Below are 25,109 nucleotides of genomic sequence, written 5' to 3' on the forward strand. Positions count from 1 at the left end.
TCAAAATTTTATACAGAGGAAGAAAGATAAGACATTTATTGGAGAATATGTGAGAAAGTTTTGGGGAGAAAACTTCCTCTGGTTTTATGACAAATTTTGTAAAAACTTGGAAAATGTAAACAGGTGGTTTTAAAGTTGTTGATGTAAAATGTGATCAACTACGTCGAGAATCCAAGGGAAAAAAATTAAATTCTTAGCATCTGTGATATTAGATATTAAGTATTCGACCATTTCAATTATGTATGAATTTCTCATCAAATGACTGCTCACCATATGGAATATATCCCAGTTTCACTCCGTCTGGTGTAATAACTGGGTCACTCATTTATTACATCATATTTCACAAATTTAGTTGGTAGAGATGCTGAGTGTCTATCTGCATTGACCTGGAATTCCAAGATATGTTTGATGAGGGATTAAAATAAGCTTTTCAACTATATTCAGAATAACCTCTTGTTGTCGTTGAGTAAGGCCTGGAAAAAATATTTTGGATTCATAGAGGACAGACAGGAATTCATTAATCGTAAGTAATGCCCAAAAGTATAACTGTTTTAATAATAGATAATGCAGCTCAGCAATCTATATTAGTAACTCATATATTTATTTAAAAAAGGGATGCTTAGCATTTCACATTCATAAATAGATAACTACCTTTTAGTAAATCAAAGTTCCCTATATACTCAATTTACGAAATGCAAATCATTCCGAGGAAAATGTTAAAAATATTATGAAGAGACATTGGAAAATGACTGTTTAGACTTTCCTGCTCAAAGTTTTTGCCTCCAATTAAAACTCAACTCTTAGACTAATGAGGTGCTTCAAAGGAAAAAAAAGTAAGCATGTTTCCGCATGTCTAATCATATATCTAAAAATAATAATGATTATACATAATTTTATGATAAAAATTTATTTTGTTCTTTAGTTTCCTTTTTTAAAGATAAATCGAGAATAAAAAAAATGGCTGAAGTAATCACTTCAGAATTTTCTTATATACACTTTAATAAAGATGATATCCACTCCACCAGCATAAAATTCTGGATTTGGGGTAAAATTGGAATTTTATGCATGGCATTGACGAGTAATAGTTACGAATTATTGATCTTTAGTATAAATTTAGTATTGTTACTGAATCCATTTTGTAATCTTCGGTGACCATTTTAGCGATTAATCCCGGTTTAAGGCGGTTAACGGTACCCAAAAATTAATTTTGTAATTTTCCAGAATTTTAATTTTCCAACCGAAATTTGTCATAAAACTACAATTATAGTTACAAAATCCTATATCGAATTTGTTATATTTCAATAATTGGATTTTTCAGTTTTCTCGTTTACATGCTTCTTAAAGTACAAACCGACAGACAATCGACTTTTTGTTGAATTTGGTTCGAAATTTTAAAGATGTCTACATTTCAAATGTTACATTTGTAGACTAAGTTTTATCCGTGTAATTCTCTTTATTTTGTGGATTTGTGTTAACTCATATTCGAACAGCCGGAGAGAGAAAATTCTTCAGATTGGATTTTGCTCGAGAGTGAATAGAAATCTACAAAGTTGGGGTAAAGATCATGTACCAAAATTCATTCGTCTAGATCAAAGCGTTTTTGAATTATCTTTGTCTCAGACAGACATAATACCAAATTTTTCTTTCAAGCTTAGAGATGTCTGAAACATAGAAATCACATTCAAATATTTTGACGTTCACAATACTCTTTTTATACTTACTATAAGAGAAAGTAAAAAAAAATCAAACGATAAAAAGTGGCGAAAAATATAATAAATATCACAAATGTGGTTCAATGCGATTATTTTATAAAGAATTTATAAGCTTAATTAAATCACCAAATAAACCATTTTCTTCTTAATATCTTTTTAAATTATACTAATCTACAATTCAAGCGGCTGCAATATCCAATTAAATATAAATAAAATCAATCGATATAAAATTATCTTTAATTATTACACAATTATTGCACTTCCGAATACCATTCAGGAATTCGAAAATTATTTTCACTAAGTGCTTTTTCTTATGAAAAAGAAAAATGCTGTTACTTATGCTTTAATCTTAGTTACTTATGTTTTAATCTTGTTATTGTTACTTATGCTTTAATCTTAGTTACTTATGTTTTAATCTTGTTACTGTTATTTATGTTTTAATCTTGTTACTGTTACTTATGTTTTAATCTTGTTACTGTTATTTATGTTTTAATCTTGTTACTGTTACTTATGTTTTAATCTTAGACAAGAAAAAAATGTTAAATTTTGAGTGCCCATCTAAACACTATTATGAATATTGAATAATTCCCCAAATGAATTAAATTTCGTTTATACAACTCAAAACAAGTGAAACATAGCAGACGTTCAGCATAAAATATTGCAATTATTACAGATAATGTCCTTAAGTGAATTAGAGCATAGTAAAGAATTTTAAAACCATTTTCCTTGTGGATTTCCCAAATGCGACATTCACCCATTCAAATTCTATAATGAAATATATAATTTCTTCACTTTATATGGCGCGACTAATTAGGATCAGAAAGCTTAAAATGTAGAAATCCCATTAGGGCACAATTTCAAATTTCCTATGACAAAAGAATAGTAATACATTATAAATTTTTATCTTACTAAGGAAGTCTGTCTGCGTAATCTAAACAAATCTCTGGCACTTGGATCTATGACATTTTGATCGCAGTAGACGTAATAGTGACTGCATGCACCTTGAGACCTGAATTTTAAAAATTTTATATATACATTTTTTATTTAATATTTTGTGTATTTTGGAGGATTTTCTGCACTTATTTTCCTATAATATCTTTTTTAGTTGTTGAGGTAATGACAAAGGAAAATGGTGCTTTAATCGAACCTTCGATGAGAACAAATCATTGCTATTTTAAAGAAATATTTTTCATTTTAAATGTAATTTACTGAATTTTGAAATGTTTTCCCAAACTTTTTTGAATGGAAATTAAAATTTTGCATTTCAATGTCTTTATTTTCTGCAATTGTTCAGGTAATCAGTCGAACATTTTGTTCTAATTTAAATCAAGAATGATTAAATTGGAGAATTATTAAAATTGGTACAACTGAAAAGCCAATTTTGTGAATTTTTAAAGTAGTGCCAAGATGTTCTTTATGCGATGATAAAACAAAATTTTTGTCAACAGAAAACGTTAACATTAGGATTAATTTTTTAAAGACTGTTTAAAAATTTTGAAAACCTTTTTTCAATGAATATTTACTTTCCAAGAAGTAATCAAATACTAAATTTGATAGCTTTAGATCAAAAGGTCTGTTCATTCGAATGTTTTAACCAATTCTTGTCTGACGCTATCAACAGTTGTATGCCAACCTATAAAGACATATTCTAAAAACTCAAAAATTATATTTCATAACATAACAAAGTTTGAAGGCAGGAATATTATTTGCAAATCATGCGATAAGACATGCATGATTTAAATGACGTTCAAGGCGTACTGGTTACAAAATTTAGTACACAGTTTCTTATTGAGCAATTAACATTCATTAAGAAAATAGTTTTTCAAAATTTTAATCGCATCGTTTAATTACAAATATATGGACATTTTAAAGTTTTTTATTAATAACTTTGGAGAATGTTATTGCACAAAAATACTTTTTATATTACTTTAGAGTTTAAAAAAAGAATGTTTAATTTATACTTACCACAATACTTCCATTTTTGTACTTTCTCATATGCTAAGTATACGAAGAAAATGTACTCTAATCATCAGAAAATTCGAATGAGAGATTTTGTCGAATATCCACATTTCAGTTTACACTGAGTCTTACTTTTATTTCACACAATAACTGTAACAACGTCTTTAAAGTAATAATGAGGAAATTCAAATTCATCCATCGAAATATTTAGTTGTGTGCTTTTGCTAATATCAGACTTAAAATTAAAAATATTTAATTAATTATGAATCCTTTATTTAGACAATAACTCCGAAGCATGCTCACTTCTACTATTATTTCACATCACGCCCTCTGGTGGGGCCACCTCAGAAATGATGATGTGAAGTTTCCTATATGGTGGTTGCTTTTCGCCTTCGTGATAGAGACAGAAAAAGGTGAGAATCGGCGACCTCGCATCGATGATAGAGCGTACTTCTCATGGGAAAGGTTGTACCGTGATGTCCTTCAGGACTCAACCACAGTTCCCACCAGTGTTGATGTCGCGGTGGTCCGGTCAATTAATTTTTTCCTTGTGTCTTCGAGTGGGCAGGAGTAGTGATTTGTTTCACATAATACATATTATTCACTTTGTAAGCGCACTAATTTAAGTAGACTGATAAAATTAAAGTTTTTCAATCTTATGAAATAGTGCTGTAAAATTTTAAAAAATACAATCCATATTATGAATTTAGCTGTGAAAGTTATTATGCTTATTAATTTAATCGCGAAAGGCGACTAGTATATATATATACTAGTCTATATATATACACAAATATATAGTCTATATATATATATAAATATATATATATATAAATATATATATATATATATTTGTATATATATATATATATATATATATATATATATATATATATATATACACAAATTATATATATATATATACAATTCCACTTCCGGTTTAATTAATTCCTCTGTAAAACTAATGCGCCATCAGTACTACGTATCAAATGAAAGTGATACTTCCGTTGCCCTTGTCAAAGGTCAACATATGTATTCCATCGGCACGTGGCCGGAAATCCCATGTTATATAAGACTAGTGATCATTTGTTCACCCCTTTTTTTCTTACTTCTGCTTTTGTGCCGCGCTGCGTCTTCTTGTAAATAATTATGCTTTCCTGGATGAGGGTAGAGAGAGAATAAAACGAAATTAAAAATACAATGTCTCGTCTACGTCTTCAAACCTGCCTTCTGCATATATATATATATATATATATATATATATATATATGACGTTTCGCCTTTTCATTTTCATAAATGCCAAGTGGAGAAACAAATAGTATTGTAATCGTTGGATTTGATCTCGACAGTTTCATGAACCTCACAGTTACAAACATTAAAAATGTTTTAATTTTTTTTTTTAAGAAAATTTTTATTGTGGATCTTTATCGGACTGCCTAGTTGTGAATACGATAACTGTGTTACCTGTGCCTCGTGAATTCCTGCAAAATAATACGCCGTTATCTATTACTGAGCCTGTTGGATTTATTACTGCACGTCCATTGAACAACTTATTCAGTAACAATTCATGTATTATTACTGCACGTCCATTGAACAACTTATTCAGTAACAATTCATGTATTATTACTGCACGTCCATTGAACAACTTATTCAGTAACAATTTATGTATTATTACTGCACGTCCATTGAACAACTTATTCAGTAACAATCGATTCAAGATAAAAGAAAGAAAGCTGTTGAAAAAAATATTTCAAACTCAAATTATGTCCCATTAGAAAAAATTACCACATTTAAATTGAATCTGAAATGATTATTTTAATTCAGAAAGATATAAATATTTTAAATTCAGTTTAAATAAAATTTTTATCAACAGGATTAGTGCATGTGGAGAGGGATAGAACCACCAGCCGACATCTGATAATAGAAGTTATTTTTAAATAATATTTACCCAAAGCGAGCAGGCAATTTGGCATCACTTTCTGTCAGAAAATTTTACTTCCACGGGGGATTTGGAAATAATCCCATCATTAATCGTCAGATTGATTGTAATTTATCTCAGTGTTGCTAAGAAACCGTGACAAATATGACGATAATTATAATTTGGTGCAGGTACTATCAAATTTTGGAGTGAATATAGTACGCACAGTTACAATGTACCTCTCTATATATAATAGATATAATTAAACTCCGTATTAAATTTCGCATAATTATATTTTTATATATTGAAATATAATTGTACGAAACAGAACATTTGTGCTGCTAGAATACGGTGAAAAGTGTAAATAACTTATATTGAAGAATACTTATTTGCACGAAACACGGGTTACAAAAATTTTATATGATGCCTTACATAAATCAGCACTTGCAGAAATCAACAATACACAAGTAGAATTATAAAATAATTAAGTAACAATAATTAAATTATTAAATATTAAATAACTATTAAATAATAATAATTAAATAACTATTAAATAATAATAATTAAATAATTATTAAATAAAAATAATTAAATAATTATTACATAACATATACTTCTTAAATAATCTCAACAACATAAGGCGCTCCAAGAGAAATTGCTAGATATCAACATCCCAAAGAGTAACTTAACAACACTCTATTCACTCAACTAACTACTCTCGTGTGTGCCTCTGCGTTTGTAGCTCCAGTAATACGGCAATGAAACTTCGAGGCATCCGAGTTCTAATGGAGTTGTTGCCAAGATTCGCGAATATTCAGGACCATTTTTGTCACTAAATTTATTGTTGTGTCGCCAAATGGCCGCCAAGGTTATCGCAAGGCGAGTTATCATGGACCTGACATCTATTAACATATTTTTAAAACTTTCTTCCTTACCATGAAACTGACTAACTAACAGGCAAGCAATAACAAATTGACTAATATATTTTGAGAATGAGTGGGCTATGTGAAGCGGTGATGATGAATCAGGGGGTACATAAGATTCAAATGTGTATTGGATTCTATTCATAGCACTCTAATGCTCAATATTATTGAGTATAACTCTACATATGTACCAGAAATTGGAGAAGAAAACACGTAACTTGTTTGAATGTTTATTTATTTTTTATGTAAAAACTAGCCCAGGTTTAAATGCAGATTAAGTTGATTTTTGAGGGGGGGGGGGAAATATTGGAGTTTCAGTGATGTACACGAGTTCTTATTTTAAAATTTATAAGTATATATTTAATGTCTTCACCAATTAGTGATATACTTCAATTTCGAAATGATACGGCATGCACTCTTATGAATGTGCTTTAACGCCATCTCTATTCATCTATAATGGAAATGATTTAATGAATAATTCTAATTGAGTTTATTATCAGTATTTTTATGTACGCTGTATTAATGTCTGCTGATATTAGTTTCGAGAGAAATGTTTCCTTTTTTTATTCTTTTTAATATATCGTTCTGTAATGCACCTCAAAATTGTTTATAACACTTCCTCTAACACTAAAAAATTTTACTAAACACGAAAAAATGTAAGATAGTAGATTCATTTCATTATTATCATATAATCACTTCGGAATGAAAAAAGTAGCAAAAAGAGAAATATTTCCACCTTTAATAGCGATATTTAGCAATAGCTTTATGTTCTTTCAGAATTCTTGTATGATCTTTTTTTTTTTTCATTCTTCTTCGCACGGAATTGTCACGTGTTTTTATATTTTAGTTAGCGTTTACTTAAATGCTTTTCATTTGAAAATAAAGAGCGATATGTAAATATTGTAAAAAAAAATTTTACTAATTGTTCATTTGCTGTTTTCTAAGTTGAGTTTCATAGTAAATGCTATTAATCAGAACTATAGTGGTGATTTAATACCATGATTATAATACTAGTTTCTCATTAGAACCATTTCGACTAATGAAAGTGTGAATAAAAAATTTGTTGGGATCTGATATTTGAAATATTGGATGCCAGCAAATTCGACTACAGCAAAAAAAAGGTCATGAAAAAAAATCAATGATCTTGAAAACATCATTGGTTTTTTTTTGTGCATGCTTTTACAGAAACGATTTATTAATCCTAGATAGAAATTTTTTGAGGATATTATTTTTATTAACACAGGATGCCATAAAAAAAGCGCAAAATGCGACAAATATTACTTAATGAACAAATTAGTGTTTTTTGAAGCGTATATAATAATTTCTAAGAAATCAATTGTTTATTGAACAAAAGGTATGAATTTATTGAAGCATATAAATCTGATTGTTATGGAATCACATCGAAAGAAAAATGAATGGTTTAGCATTCACATCCGTGAGCATTATATATGTTTTTATTTTGCATTAAAAATAATAAATTTAAAAAGAAAAATTTACATTATTAACTAGCCGCATTTAGCGACCAGTTGGTTCGCCTGGCTTAATGATCACTAAAATTTGTAATTAAATATTTTATTTTATTTAGTTTTAATGTCCTCCTTCGCAAAATAGTTTTAAGTTTCGAATTTTGGAAAATGTATCATTTATACTATTTTAGAAGCTGTGTGCTCATCTGTTAATTTCATTATGCATTTTCCTTATTTTCTGTCAGCTCCCATAAAATTCGTACAAAAATGGATACACTTTGCTATTTTTTTTGACAACTATTTGTAGCTTAAATTATAATTAAAAAATAAAAATTTCGCATTTTTCATACTGATAATAATGATATTTTAAATATAAATTTCACTCTTTTACAGATTCTTCCTAGAATTAAATAAAATATATCGTTTGCGTTCCTGAAATCTATTTGCTGATAATGATTAGAGTTGGATAGTAATTCTGATTTTAAATTAAACACAAAAAAAATATTTGCAATTGCAAAAATGATGTTTATCAATAAGTCTGCTGCTCTTCCAAAATTCTTACTTTTTTATAATATTATTTGTGATACTTTTAATATTTGCTCAGAATTTTTCCGATACTTTTTGGAAAATGTGTTTAAAATAAAAAAAAATTAAATATAGAAAAAAATATTTATATGACAAAAATGAGGCTGATAAATTGATAACGTCATTGGAAAGATAATTTTTGAATTTTAACGTGATGTAAAAATCATTTTTGCATTACATAATTTATTTCAGAAAAACGTCAAAATTTAGAGTAATTGTCATTTTTGGCATTTTAATTTACAATTTCAACCAAATATATCACTCCGAAGTATGCATTATCATTGTCCGAAATATATGTGTGCCAAATTTGGCATATCTAGGTGAAACGATCCACACTGAGAGCAATAGCACAAACACCAGAATACATTCATTTTTTTATAATAAGTAAAGATAAACTTAATCCTGAAATTTTCAATGTTTTTCATAATTTTTTCTTTTATTGAAAGTTTCAAATCTTATTGTCACATGTATTTTTGTATTTATTTAACACTTTTATTAAATACTTTTCACAATGAATATTAGACATGGAACATGGAATATCTGTTTTTGCAAAATAAAATTGAATTTGTGTTCTTTTTTTGTTGTTGTTGTTGCTCTTTTAGTTTACGTTTTCAAGGTAAACGATTCTTTTGTCTTTTTTAAATGCTTTTCTTTTCAGTCTTTTCACATTGGAAAAAATTTAAATATGTCAGTGCTATTTAAAAACGAAATTAATTGTTCAATGGCTAAAGTATAGAAATATTTAGAAATTTTTAAATATATACATTTCACACCTCAACGTAAATTAGCTCAGAAAAATCTTTTTTATGCAGGTTCCTAAATATTCGATTAAAATTCTTTTAAAACCTCGAGGAGATACATTTTCAGTTTTTAATTCCATAAGCTTCTTGAACATTTCTTTTATCATCGTCAAAAATGAATTAAAACTCGAGATTCAATTTGCTCACATTCTAAAAGATAAAAGCAGAACGGTTTAGAAGGAAGAATATAGCGAAAACGATTTAACTGATTCCACCTACAAGACTATTATAAAGTATGAGCTCAAAAATTTGATTTAGTTTTTGCATAGAAATGTAGACATGTAGGTGTTTTTTTCATTTCTTTCTTACATTTTTAAACGAACCTTTCCTACTCGTTTTAATTGAATGCATAAGAAAAATTGAAATGCCGCGATCAGTTTTAATCTTTCAAAAATATAATCGTGAAATTTTCAAAGCATCGATATATTTTGCGATTATTTTTATTCCTAAACAAATGTCTTTTGTTCTGAAAAATAAAAATTACACAATTTATGTCATCAATTATTGTTATATGATAAATATCGTTTGCTTTTAAAAATGAATTTAATAAATAATTCAAATAAAGACAGGTGGGTGTGTTATTTTAAAAGAGATTGAATGTGTTTATTCAGTTGCCATTTTTCTTTATATTAATCTCTTCGATGTAATTCTTGGAACAAGATTCCAATATGCAGTAATCTCTCAATACCAGAGAGCAATACTCTAGAGCAATACCGGATTAGTGGAGTTATATTTAAATCTAGTTAATATACACGAATGTTGTACAGTATTAAAAATCCTTTCATGCATAATATTTTTAATGTCGGAACTACTTTTATATTAAATATTATAATATATAAAGTTCTTTTATCTGAAATTAATTTTTAGCTTATAATCTGACCAGTTTTATCCAAATTAATCAGAAGACAATAGTCCAGACAATTTTTAAAAACTTCTGATAGCTAATTTTCTTGGCAAGTTATTAATATTTGTTGCATTAGTATTAAAAATTTTGTTCACAAATGTTCAAGTATATGAAAAACTGGTTTCATTTGAGCGATTGATTAAGTTTAATTTTAAACATGGTTAAACCACTTCTTTAAGACCAAGGAAATAAGTGCAAAAGACGATTTAAAACAGAAAAGAAATTTTGAAAAAAATAATGATAGAGTAGTTTAAAGTGATAAAAAATGTTAATTTCTAATTAATTGAATGTTTAATTAATTTTTGTACTTTGAAAAGTTGAAAAAGTATAATCTGGCTGAATTTGACCTACTTGCTTAAGGAACACACACACACATACATATATTTATATACATACATAGAGCGACAAATTTTTTTTTATTTATTTGTATTAAGATAAATTATCTTTCAAAATTTTTACTCATTGCAGAAAATCGCATTATGTATAATAATTAAACAATCTAAGTAGACATTTAGGGTTTATGTAGTGCCAACATCATTGATATGTTGTAACTTGCTTTCCCTGCATTTTATTTGTCTAGGAATAACACTAGGGAAACGCCGTGGATCTTTTGATTAATATCCTTTTGATTTGATTTCATCTAATGCTACAAACTCATATAAAATACGCGTAAAGAACAAAAACACAAAAATAACGACAAATCCGGCTGTTGTAAGACTATCAAAGCGGGATGATAGGCATCGCTTAACGTCAGCTACTATTATCTCTCTTTCTTTTTTTTCTTGACTCATTCTGTTGGTGAAACTGTGGTCATATTCAGTCACCAGATGGCGCTTTTGTTTCACTCTTCTTACGCTTTACATTCGCCCATCTGAAAAATGCTCTAAGATTGGACCAACAAGCTGTCGGATGATACAGATACTATTTGGCGATCGGTGATTGAATTTATATCCGGATATTTGAATTAGCAAAATGATGGATAATAAATAGGTTCATTGTATTTGGCGAATAGTATTGAATTTATTTGCAGATTTCCAAAATAGCAAAGTGAAAGAGGATTATCACTATTTGATAAGTCAGGTCCGCATTGTGGCACTCGGAAAAATCTCAATGACCGGGCGTCGTAACAACTTAAGTGGAAATTAAAATTGATTCCTAAGGGCATCACCGCCCACGGTACACACGTTTCAAATCTCCTTACATATTAAGATCCCATTTTTGGAAGTATGTGCTGTTGCTTGCGAATATAATAATTCAAATACAAAGATCTATAGATTTGCAATCGAGTATGTGACATTTTCACGCCATTTAAAGAATTATGACAAATTATGGAAAATATCTGTTTATGAGAGACATGTCTGTCCGTTCGTTTATCTCTCTCTTTATCTATCTATCTATATATATGTGTAACATTATTTTGGTTGAAGCAAAGTGCAGGTTTGAAGACATAGACGAGACGTTGTATTTTTAATTTCGTTTTATTCTCTCTTTAATATCCATCTCGGGAAAGCAATGTATTTACAAGCAGACGCAGCGCGCCCCAAAAGCAGAAGTAAGAAAGAAGCGCGAAACAAATGTTCACTAGTCTTATATAACATGGGATTCCGGCCACGTGCCAATTCAATACAGTGGTGACCTTTGACACCTTTTCAAGGGCACTGAAGTGATTACTTTCATTTGAGACGTAGATTGATTGCGCAGTAATTTTTACAAAGGAATTAATTAAACCGAAAGTGGATTTGGATCAAGAAATAAGAGAATATTTTTAGAATAAAGTTACTATGGGCTTCAAAATTTCTCAGATAAAATCTTAGAAATTAATTTAATTGAAATTAGAATTAAAATATCATTACATACATATGAATACCAATTCGAATTTGTAATACCTCTTCCCTCTATATTATATATTTATAGTACATAATATGGAAGGGAGATTTCCAAAGATTGTAAAGGAATGATAGGTGAATGATTGGCGACGTTGGCGACGAATTTAGCCAGCAATAATGAATGTTCTGGAAAAATGTAAGAATGAAATCTCTATCGTTTTTAAGAATCGATAGATGTTTTTTCTTTCTGAGAAATTTCATGTAACCTCACATTTTATAGAGAGGTTATAAAAATCGAGACGGTCACAAGAGAAACTAATTATTTTTTTAGAGGACTGATCACAGAAAGAATTTTCTGTCTAGTTTCACTGAGTGTTATTATTCTTTCTTATTTCTTATATTGTTAGTGACTATAAGCGTGGTTCTTTCTTATATCTTATATCTTGGCTGATTTTCTTTTGATTTGATCCATGCTTTCCAGAATTAAACCATCGTTTTTAATTATTTAGCCTTTTGGATTTTATTTACTTCACCCATCAGATGAGATTTTGAGATTTTATACACAATATTACAACTGATAAAAGGAAATAGTAGCGAGATAAAATCATTCTATCGAAGAGAATGGTCTTTACATTTGGGAATATATGAACGCTGTAATTTGAAAACGTAACGATTTAAACTAATGAAATTTGGCTTGTGGTATTGTCACCTTATATTATATTATCATCTGAATTATATCACCATTGCTTTCAATCTGTGTAAAATTTTAGACTCAAATGGTGAAAAAGGAGATATCCAAAATCTATACTCAGTCTTTTTCAGTATTTTATAAATGTTACACTTCATAGTTTTTAATTCTTCTTAGAATGATTTTTTTTTTCTTTTCTTTTTTGTGAATTAAATCAGGGTAATATACTTCATATCTAGAAATGTTTTTAAAAACTCCTAGTATAAATATATAATATAAAATAATTTTTTAAAGTATGGTGAAAATATCCATCATCATGCAAATTTATATGTTAAGCTCAGTACAAAATCTTCAATGTCTCTCTCTTCAAAATTTCTGCACTCATTATCGTTTTTATTAGCAAAAAAATTTCTCAAATTAGTTATAAAAAAGTATTCAAGAAATCCCGCGTTTCTTCCAACACAACAAACAGCGGAATGACAAGTTTAATTCCGATATAATGATTGTGACATTTGTTTTTGACAGCTACGCTCCTTATTATGCAATAATTATTTAAAAAAGTTGCCAGCAGCAACTAATTTATAATACACTTGTTTTAAGTACAACTTCTTGTTCAGTGGATGTTATGATGGAAATTTCCATCACCATGTAAAGAAGGGATACTATACAAGGAAGTCGAGAACATACACTCTTGTCGACTTGATTTTACTACTGTTACCCATCTCATTCTATGACACATATAAAATGAATAGCGGCTAGAGTTTCAGATTAAGCATTCTTCATAGATATTCCCATTTAATCAAATTATTCTAACTAATTAAAATTTGAAACTATCTTGAAATGACTTATTAAGGATTACAGCATCTTACGAAGCAATTACAGTTGGCAATTACAAGTTTTTTAATCTTTGTTATTATCTGATTGTTTGGTTTGATAGTAAGGTCTCGACTTTGGAACCGGGGAGTTTCAGGTTCGAGACCTGATTCCACCGAGGAACCGTCTCCATAAGTCGTCCGGATCAAACATCCTTCCGCTGGTGTGGTGTGGAGAGAGAAGCGCCAGCTCATGTATTGCCCTCGTCCACTAACCGAGGGTCAAAATTACGAGGTCTGTCCCAAAATAGCCACAGTGTTGCTTTAAAACGGGACGTTAATATAATTAAAGTAGCTGATGGTTCAATTAGAATTCTTGAACTTAGAATGCATTTTGAGGGTAATTTAACTCATAATCTTGAAATGGCTAGCGCTAACAAAATTGGCGACCTAGTTATCAGTGCGCATAAATATCAAATATCTAATTCATTCAATGTTATGAAATGATATAAAATCCAATAATCTGATCGTATACGGTTATGTGATGCAAACAAACTTGTTCAGTCTTTGTTATAATAAAACCGGATTTTTGATTGTGCAATTAATTGTTTTATCAAATACTATGAAAATCTGAAAAATTTCGAAAAAAATAACGGAAAAAAACTAAATAGCGTTTGTAATTTCAAAAATTAATATTAAATTTTAATGCATATTGTTACAGATTTCACCGAATTCGCTTGTAGTGGGTGTATGGTGTGAGAACACAATCAGCAGGCCTAGTAGAAAACAACGTTTATTTACACGAAGAACACGAACACACCGAAAACAAATATTTACAGCCGAGACGAACACAGGACAGCATACAGCAACTCACTACAGCAGACAGTAGTCACAAGTAGTAATCGACAACAGCACGCAAAGCGGCCGGACAGAATCCAGCAGGAGAAGGGATCCTCGGAGCTTCGCTCTATAGTCTCTCCAACGGCTGAACTTCTCACTTTAGCTACCGATTCATTACTTCTCCCAACTGGCTACTACACACAACACGACGCTGCTTCTACAGTAGTCAACAGGACTCGGCACTCAGCAATTCAGCACTCGCCCCACACAACGCTGGCATTCCGCCGTTGCTCTCGAAGACTCATTACTTATTTATGACTCCGACTACGTTTGAACTCACCACACACTTTGCAGCTTGAGACTGCCGTCCTTTTATAGTTCCCGGGAGGCGGGCTCAAAACCTGCTGCGCCAATCAGGAGTATCTGGGCGGATCTCAGTTCCTATTGGATGGATCGTGAAAATTCTCGAAGTTTCCAGCATTATCCATTTTGTTGCCTAAGTCACCAGATTCGTCGCCAAGCTCTGAGGTCACTGACACGGCACCCGATCAGCCCCTACAGGGTTGATCGTACTACAGTTTTTCTTACGATGACACTATTCGTGCTGGGAAGCAAAATTAAAGGTTTGTAACAATATTTATTTTAAAAAATTAATATATTTTTAAAGATTCCACTCATATTGATCTTAAAAATTTAATACATATTAATTTTTAAAATTTATGCTTGTGTACCGTTGCTTATTGCAATGCTGTTCTTATGTACACTCGGCTATCTTTTGCCATTTTGTATTCTTGTTTTCGTTTAGAATAAAATATCTTCATTCGTTAATGAGACGGTTGATCTTTTTCACTTTACGTCCACCGGATTTGGATATTTTCCTTGGCAGTTTTCAATCGTGTAGCTTCTAACATTGTGGCCATGACCTGTTGAGAAATCTTAAATACCTTAATGAGTGAATGAATTATTTTCAGTATTTATAGTCCCATACAATTAAACTAAAATTATTCAAATAATAAAAAGAGTCATTTAGATTCGAACATGAATGCGAATGCATTTACAGAAATACAGAAGACAATTTAGTTTCATTTCTGTCATTATCTCGTTATTGATATCAATTTCTATCAGCCGACCTTCGACTTCAACTAATGATTTCGCCATTTTTAGAAAAACAAGAAATCAAAACTGTTATTAAACACTCCCTCATACCTGAATTTTCTTGTCTAAAAATCAAGGCAAATAGAGACATTTTCACAATTCTGGGTCATTCCAAAAAAAGACACTGGCTTTCTCTTTAATAATGCTATACGTCCAGTAGTTTTAATATTATGCGTTCTTCCTTTGTTCGAGGGATTGAAATGGCTTTTCTCTTTAATTTTGAGGCATCACACATGGCTGATTAAGGCATCTACCCTTCTTCCCGGAAACGCGCTCGTTTTGCATATATATTAAAAATGGAACAGATTTCCAAGAACAGGATAGCATCCTGAAAGGAGTGCTCGGCAGGACACCCTCGTAATGGAACCTCGGTAAATATTTACTTTGGTCTTCCCCGAGTGAAGGGAATTAAGTGAGAACAATGGTTGGTCTTAAGGAAGGGTAGAGTTAACGATTTCGGCTATGGTTTTATAGTCTCCGGCGGGTTATGCAATTCAAATCGATAGGTCTTTTGGTTAATAAGTTGCGTCATGGAAAGTTCTGTTTAGCAATAGTGCTTAATAAAAATGAATCACCCTGCAGCTGAGTTTCAAATATACATATGAGAACAGCATTGGAATTATGGGATAGGTTTATGAAGTTATGTTTCTCTCATGCTATTAATTTGTTGCTAATCTTTTGTTGTAATTTTTATATATAAATTTATTTCGTGTCTCTCGAAAACTGCTCTAATAATTTGGATCAAATTTTATATTTTGATTAGGTTTTGCTTTTTAAGTTTGTCTATATAGGTGTCTTTCCTGAAAAAACACGAATTTACACATATACACAAACTAATATTTTTTTTATAACTAAATGTTGACGCGTGGCTATACATGAGGGGTGTAAGCGTATCAGAGTTTGAAGGTGTGGTTAGGGCTTCGGTCTCTCATGCATTTTTCTCATGCTGGATCCCGCGTTTGCAGTTTAATTAAAATTCATTTATAATTTAAACAAGCCATATGAGAGGATTTTATTACGATTTTACAAAAGGAAAAAAAAACTGCCAAGCGAAGCTTGATCTCCCATGCGCTAAAGAGGCCACGGTGGGCTGGTGGTGAGGTCTCAACTTCAGATCCGTAAGGTTTTAGGCTCGAGACTCGATTCTGCAGAAGAACTCTTGTGTAAGCGGAGCTGGTGCACTCCAAATACCTACAGGCCAAACGTCCTCCCACTGGTGCATTGTGGAAGCTTGGAGAGGGGGTGCCAGCCCAAGCGTTGCCGAAGTCGCCTGACTGCAGCTCAAGATTTCGAGATCCAGCTCAAAATAGCCCTAGTGCTATTTTAAAACAGGACGTTAATATAACTGAACTGAATCCAGGTGCTAAAGATCAAATGGACTGATTTGTGAAACAAGGAAAGATCTTATTAAATTGAAGCACGGAATTGACACATTTTGGAGTGATTAATTCATTTGATTAATGCCCCATTTGGGAGTTATTTTTGATTGCTGTCATCCTTTTAAGACTCGTTTAGGATCAGCGGGATTTTGCTTTCCTTGGACTTTTTTGTATTTGTATACTATAAGTTGCACTTTATGTTTTGTAATTCTTCAAATAGTGAAAAGTCTGCAGTTGGTATTCTTCTCTTTAACTAATGGGTAAAAAAAAATCATACCAATTTACAATTATGTTGCTGTTACTTTTGCCGCTTAGGCAAACTCGCTGATGAAGTCAGCGATTTTAAGCCGAGTTTGTACAGTAGCTTCTGAGGGCAAAGGCCCATGAGCACCGGAGGACAGAAGTCTGACTTCTAGCTCATATGAAAATAGCTCCTAGCTCATCTCACACTCACTCTCACTCTCAATTCTTCTAGCTCATTTCACACTCACACATTCGCTTGCAAAACCTCTTTTAACAGGGGAGGGGTCTCTTTAAACACCTCAAGGGTAGAACAATCATGCTCGAACCAGCACCCGAACCCAGGTCCCCAGATTAAGGGGGGGGGGGGGTGAGACGCGCTACCCCTAGGCCAGGACGCCGGCTGTTTCAATTCTAGCATAAAGATTAGATATCAAATTTTGAGTTTCGTTTTAGTTACATATTTGATGCATCACATTCACAAACAGATAGACGGAAAGAAAGTACTTTGACTTATTATGTCCAAATTTTTATACACATCTACACATATGGTGATAAACAATATACCGAATTTCATCCACACAGGAATCATACGTTCATATGCTTGCAAAAGTTAAGACTTATTTTTTTAAATGCTGCGTCTTATTACCCTATTTTATTCTATTTAGTCCCCCCTCCCCTTTTTTTTTAGATTCTCACGAGGGGGCACTTCGTAATTGAGGATGAAAAGATTCTGGTGTGGTGGTTGGTTCTCACCACCCTAGTGGGTACGGATAAAGTTGAGGGTCGGCTGCTTCTCTTCGATGACGGGACGTACTTCCTTAGGGAAGGGTTGTACCGTGACCGGTGATGGCCCTTAGGACTTAACCACAATTCCCGCCATAGCTGACGTAGCGCCGGTCCTGTCATTCCACTTTTTCCATGTTCCTTCGGGCGGGTCTGAGTAGTCAGTCTATGATTTCTTTTTTTTCTAACTAACATGTTCACTTGTATTCTAAGTAGTAATTCCTTTAAAATTCTTCTAATTCCTCTAAAAGGATTCCGTTCATAATTTGATAACAATCTACAAATTTGATTGTAAGTCAATATACCGAATTTCATCAGTTTAGATCTAAACATTTTAAAATAAACTTATTCACAGAAAAATAGACATAATCCAAAAATGAGGTTTGAGTTTCTGGAAGGTCTGAAATGCGGGGAATTCGTCAAAATCTGGAGTTCACATTTTTGATCGATTACAATATTTTCTTTTTATATATTTAATATAAATGAAAATTGGAAAACAAGATGCTCAAGGTAAAAATTAAAAATCTTGTGCAGTTCCTGCAAGACAACAAAGAATTGATCTCCCAAGACTCAAGCCCTGAATAAATTTTGTCTTGTTCCACAATCAAGTCCTTCTCCAAGAAATAATAACTTCAATAGAATTCCTGAGCTCATACTTCCCACCTAACACCCCCTTCATCATCATTGTATTTTATATAATTATTATTTTGTGCATTGTATGTATATTTTCTTCTTAATAATTCCTTCCATGTATATCCATTCAAGTAACAGGGAATCCCGGAGAATCCAAGTTCGGGGATATTCTGTGGCGAAAGAAAGAAAGTATAAATAAAAATAAAAATGCTATATTGTCTAGATATGCGGGAGTATCGATCGCTAGTTTCATTTTAATCCCTTGCATTTTGTGTGTTCTCTCCCTTTATTTCCGTCCCCTCAGCCAATTAATGCACTTACCACACTGCTGGAATCGGATCTAAATGATCAGAAAAGATCAGATCACTCTTTTCAGTATAGCTTCTCAAAGTACCATTGACGCTAATTGAACTCTGTTCCACCGGTTACTCTGTATTACATCACACACGCTCATTCCGCATCTTCAGTAGCAATTGGTGACAAATGAGTTTCCCATTCTCTCTGGGAAGAGCTTAAAAACAAATTTTTGCGCGGTTTTGCGTCTCCTGAAGAGTTCTTGTTGCGTTTCGAAGAGCCCCCGATTCTCTCTCCAGCACGTTTTGCTAACTCGCCAAGTTCAAGGTCCCTCAAGGACGGCAACAAGTGGATTTCGAGACTGTCTCCGAGAGTGGTATCGGCAGTTTCATTTTAATTACCGGGATTTCATAACTCAATTGTCTGCAGACAATGAGGGAATAGTTATTCGGATGCAGCACTAAGAAATACTTGAAATTTTAATACAAATGGTGGTTTTCAGAAGAGTTTATACTAACTGTTCATATGTTTGATAAATTATTATATTTTTACTTAATCGTGTACGCAGTACAGAGAAAATATAATAATTGTCAAATAAATCGAAATCGAGATTTTGACGAATCTCCACGTTTTAGACATCCTTGAGTTCGAAAAATACATTTTTGAAAAATGCTCCGTCTTTCTATCTGTGACAAAGATTACTAACTGAAAAACTCTTTGAGCTAGACGGGCGAAATTCAGTACAGGATCTTTATGCTAAATGTACAGATTTTTATTAAATTTTGAGTAAAATCTGCTTAGATAAAGTTCATTTATCCGGTTGTTCAAATATGAGTTCACACGATAATTACAAAACGAAAAGAATTGGATAGATAAAATTCGGTACATAAATTTAGTATCTATAGTGTTGAAACATGTTATATTTTGCGCCAAATCCAACTACGGATTTTACTGTTTGTTGGTCAGCACTTTCAGAAACAAGTAAACGTGAAAATTCAAAAGAGCAATGATTAAATATATCATATTTGATATGGGATTTTGTGAATACAAGTGCAGTTTTGAGTCTAATTTTCTTTTCAATCGGAAGAGGAAAATGTATTTAAAACGAAAATTCTATTTTTGGCTACTATTAATGCATGCCAAGGATTCATCGTCAAATAAATCGCGGAAGATGACATGATAGATCCAGCAAAAATTCTGAATTCACACCAATGGTTAATATTGGTAAATATTGTACACCAATATAATGTAAGACGTTCTCTGGCATGAACAAGTTTATTAGAGAGTATGCGAGAAAGTTTGGGAGGCCATAACCACTGGTTAAACTAAAGTATTAACGATATTTATATTCTCGGTACCATTATAGAGTGATGTATTAACTCTCCCGGAGAACAGGCCTTGCCTTGTAATAAGGTCTGAGTTTCGAGAGTAGAGAGCTCTAGGTTGGAACCTGGATTCCACGAAAGATCTGTTTTAATATGTGGCCCCTGGTGCGCTCTAAATTTCTGACGTCTTTTCCCCGACATAATCCCGCGATGTAGAGAAAGTGAAAGTTAAGATGTAATTTTTTTCTTCTGTCTTGGACTCAAAAATGGGAAATCCATCCCAAACAGTCCTGGAATCGCTTTCAAACAGGGTGTTAGCTAAACTGATTTTTTCTGAAATATTAAAAAAAATAGATCCATGTCTTCTAATTACAGATGTCAAATATTTATTTTTATTTGAAATTAAGCTAAAAATAATCAAATGCTTCTTGTAATATTAGCACATTGTTTGGAAAAGACAATTTAGAAAAAACTTTTTTTGAATGGCATAATTTTATCCGCATTTAGGTGATACATCAAGTTCCTTTTTAATCAGTTGATAATAAAACAAACGAAAGAAGCGAATCAATATTAATATTTTTTGGGATTAATAAAAAAAAATCTAAATAAGTTTCAATGCTTTTGTTAACTATTAAAAGACAAAAGTGTCTAAATAAATATTTCGGTACAAATTTAGGATTAGTTAATGCCTTTACACCTTCGTTTTCACATCTCACATCTTGATTCACAAAAATAATTAAGCTTTTTTTCCTCTACTAACTTTTAATTATAATAGAGAAAAGATCCTCTAATTAGATGAGAATCACAGCCGTCAATCAAGTTATATCGGCGGCAGCTTATATGCTAAAAGTTTAACGGACAAAGAGAAGAAGTTGCTCAATTTCTGAGCAACTTGCTTTATAACAATTTTATTTTATTAATTTATGCTGAAAAAATTTGACATTCGTTCGAGACTTTTTGATTTTAGAAGAATAGATAATTATGATAAAAAAATGTAAATTTTAAAATTATTTCGAGCGTAATATAATATGACATAAAAACATGTTTTCAGTGTTTTGTAAAATTTAAGTTTAATCGATTTTGTATCAAATCTAGAATATCTTGACTCTTAAAAAAATTATTGCACTAAAATTGGGGGGGGGGGGTCAGTGTAAAAGTATTCGAAAAGTATTTTTTTCCAGAATTCAAATATTTGAGCTTTTATCAATTTATGATCATAGAAATTAAAAGATTCAAGATTAGAACGGAAGTGAGATGTGATTGGAGTAATGTCTAGAACTTCGATTTTCAGTAAATTCTATAAATATATTTAAAATATCTTAGAAGGTTTATAGAAGGCAAAGTTTAAAGGAGGATAAACATGCAGAAATATTTCATTTTTTAAAATTAAAAAATTAAAACATAAAAGCTTGAGAGTGTCAGCAAATAATAATAATAAAAAAAGATAAAGATAAAGATAAAATGCATTACAACTGTCTAATATAATATATATTTGCAATATAAAAAAGCCTAGTTACATTGAGAAACATATGAAACGTGTATCGCTTTTGACTACAAGGCCTGTAAATACTTTAAGAACTTCAAAGACTGTTATTGTTACAACGGCCATCATAGCTGCCTTGCTAAATACGATTAGTATTGCTGGAGGTCCTGGATAGCCTGGTTGTTTGGACGATGGATTCACGTCCCTTGATTTGCGAGTTCGAACCACGACAGCCGAAGACACTCCGTGTGTGTGGTGGCTGGCGCACGTACAAATCTGTCGTGGTCACAAAGTCCTCATGTCCGGAGTAATAACAATGGGGGTACTGGATCGGGAGATATCGTTCTCTCATTCAGGTCTAAGTTACGGTCTGTGGATGAGTACTTGCAATTCTTGAATGAAGTCCACCTCGTAAAAAGAGTTGCGACATGTATGCAGCAAAGTCGTACTCTTGTCCCTAGATGGCGCTACTGAAAAAACAAGAGACGCACCCTTGGCTTAAAATCACTGACTTCTAAAGTCAGTGATCTTGTCTATGACAAGTGCCATTAGAAACAAAAACAATGTTCCTATTCATGTACCTGAATTTCCGAGCTGTTCTTAATTAGTATACCATAAAATTGATGTTGTATGTTTTATCCGGTATATCTTTTACTTAAGAATGGCTGGAAATAGAAAAGCTCTTTATATCTAACATCGTCACTCTCAAAAACTTTTAATGTCGTAATTTAAGTTGTAGAATGCAAGATTGTTCTGTAAAATGTTGGCCCTCTTTTCCCTTGGGACCCTATGTTCTGTAGACAAAATTATTTCTTTTCCTGTCATGTTTTAGGATATCATTTTCTAAAAAAAAAGTATTCGAAACAGTTTAAAATATCAACAAATAAATTGCTATTATGAAGCGAAAAGATAAAGATATATAAACGAATTATTCTTTTCAGGCAATTGTTGCCAATCCTTATGATAACAAAAGTTCAATTTTAAATCAGAGGGTGCGGTCTCCCAGAAATTGTCTCGCTTATTCTCCAATAAATACTCTCCAATAAATCCGCATACAAATTATGAATATTGAACAAAATCATAAATGCCATAAGTATTCATGCTATTATTTTCAGAGTTCTGCACATGAGCATTTAGTGCTCCGTAATACACTGATAAAAACTGAATGTACAATTTGAACAATTTTTATCGATTGATTGAAACCGAGCTACAATTGACACAGAGCAACAATTTTGGTAGCTGGCTTAAATATCAAATTTTATTACTTATATTTTTGAATTATCCCTCACATGTATACGAGTGGTCCGGGATAACCTGGTTGGTAGGGCGTTGGATTCACATACCCTGGGTTGTGAGTACGAAACCCGCCGGTCGAAGACTCTCCGTGTGTGTGGACGTTGGCACAGGTATAAGTCTGTCGTGTTCAAAAAGTCCTCTATGTCGAGAGTAATACCACTGGGTGATCGTTCAACAGGGACGATCGTTCTCTGATTTAAGTCTAAATTGCGATCTGCGGTTGGGTGAATGAAATGCATGAATGAAGACCGCCCCGTAAAAAGGGTTGTGACGCGTGAGTAGCTAAGACGTACTCTTAGCCCTAGATGGCGCTACTGAAAAACTAGAGAAGCTCTCGCGGCTTAAATAAGCTGCCTTTGTCAGCGGGTTTGTCTATTACAAGTACCATTAGGAACTGCAACATGTATACGAAACAAATCATATGTATACTGGATGGATTTGGATTAAATTTTGATATAAATCAAAGCCTTATATTTTAAAACTGTGCGCCAAATTTCATGAATTTTAATTATCGTGTTCAGTTGCTCTCATACAAATTTTCTGCGACTAATTTTGCTCGAAATTTGATAGAAATCTGCAACTTTCTAAATGCATATTTGGCGTCAAAACTCGCTTTAAATTTCGTTCATCTGGTTCAAAATGTTACTGCGTCATCATATTCATAGAAATGACGACATATTTCTAAAAAAAGCGTTTTACGGATTCAAAGTAGTTTGAAAAGTGGAGTTTGAAAAAAAAATCTCTAGTTCCATTTTTTTAACATTCGTAATATTTGCGATTGAAGAAAAAAGGAGAAAAAATTGAAATCACAATTTTAATCAATATTTTTACATTTTATCATCTATTGCATTTTTAAACAACTGGGCTTTCTAATTAGACGCCATCTTGTGTTTGGAGAATATTATCGTTCCAATGGCAACTTGACTTATTTATAGATTCCCCATAATTATATCGATTTTTAATGTCAATTAAATATTTATTTGTTTAACTGCATGATTTGAAGATGTCATAATTCCACGCACATGTGACTCAAGTGGAAATTAATTAATTGATAAATATAAATACCATTTTTCTTTAATTAATGCCTACGAAAAAGACTTGAAAAAGAGGAGTAACCCTTCATTAATATCGACATACTTTCTGGCAGGAGGAGCTTTCAACTCAACTCTAATTGCCTTAAAATATAACTGAAACCTTTCACAAATTCTTTTCAAATTCGAGTGACTGTTTCGCTTCTTTTGTTAAAAGCTGCTTTTATTAAACTTGTTCCTGATTAGTTTAATTGCGCGTTTTAATGCTTGGCACTAATGCTATTAAAACATTAATCGAACATTTTCATTTTTGAGAATTCTGCTTTATCCGTTTTCAAATGTACACAAGTACAATAAGTTCATCGAAACTACTACTCCGTAATACCAAATTTATCTTTTGGCTTTATAGAGTTATTTTGACCCTCAGGGTAACGAACGTTTCAACAAAAGTAGGACTAGAAACACGCTGAAATGGAGGAATGGAGGAATTGAAGTGTAATAATGAAATTCATAATGTTGCAAGGGTTATAAGGATTCTTGATAAAAACCATAAAAATAAATTTTGAAATGCTTACAATTTAAATGAATTAAATTAACTTTATAATATACAAAAATTCAATAGAAACTTTACAAAAGTTTACATAATTTTATGTGGAGGAAGAGGGACAAGACCTTTATTGAAGAATATGCGAGAAAGTTTCAGGGAGACCATTGGCACTTAAAATGGTTGATCTTCTGTGTTCTATCTGTGAGGTGTGTGAATGTGCCCCCCTGTAAAAAGCGGTTGTGTAAACGAGTGTGACGCATGACGTAGCTAAATCGTACTCTTGGCCTTAGTTGGCGCTACTGAAAAAACAAGAGACGCTTAAATTGCTGACAAATAACTGTCAGCGGGCTTGTAAAGTGAGATAAGTCACAACAACACAACATTTGATAACTCTCAGCGGGCTTGTAAAGTGAGATACGTCACAACAACACAACACAACATTTGAATTCTTAGATTATAATGTTTCATTATCATCCAAAAATGACCATACTTATGATGCTTAACTATTTA

The sequence above is a fragment of the Argiope bruennichi genome, chromosome 3, assembly GCF_947563725.1.
Source record: "Argiope bruennichi chromosome 3, qqArgBrue1.1, whole genome shotgun sequence".
NCBI classification, from domain to species: domain Eukaryota; kingdom Metazoa; phylum Arthropoda; class Arachnida; order Araneae; family Araneidae; genus Argiope; species Argiope bruennichi.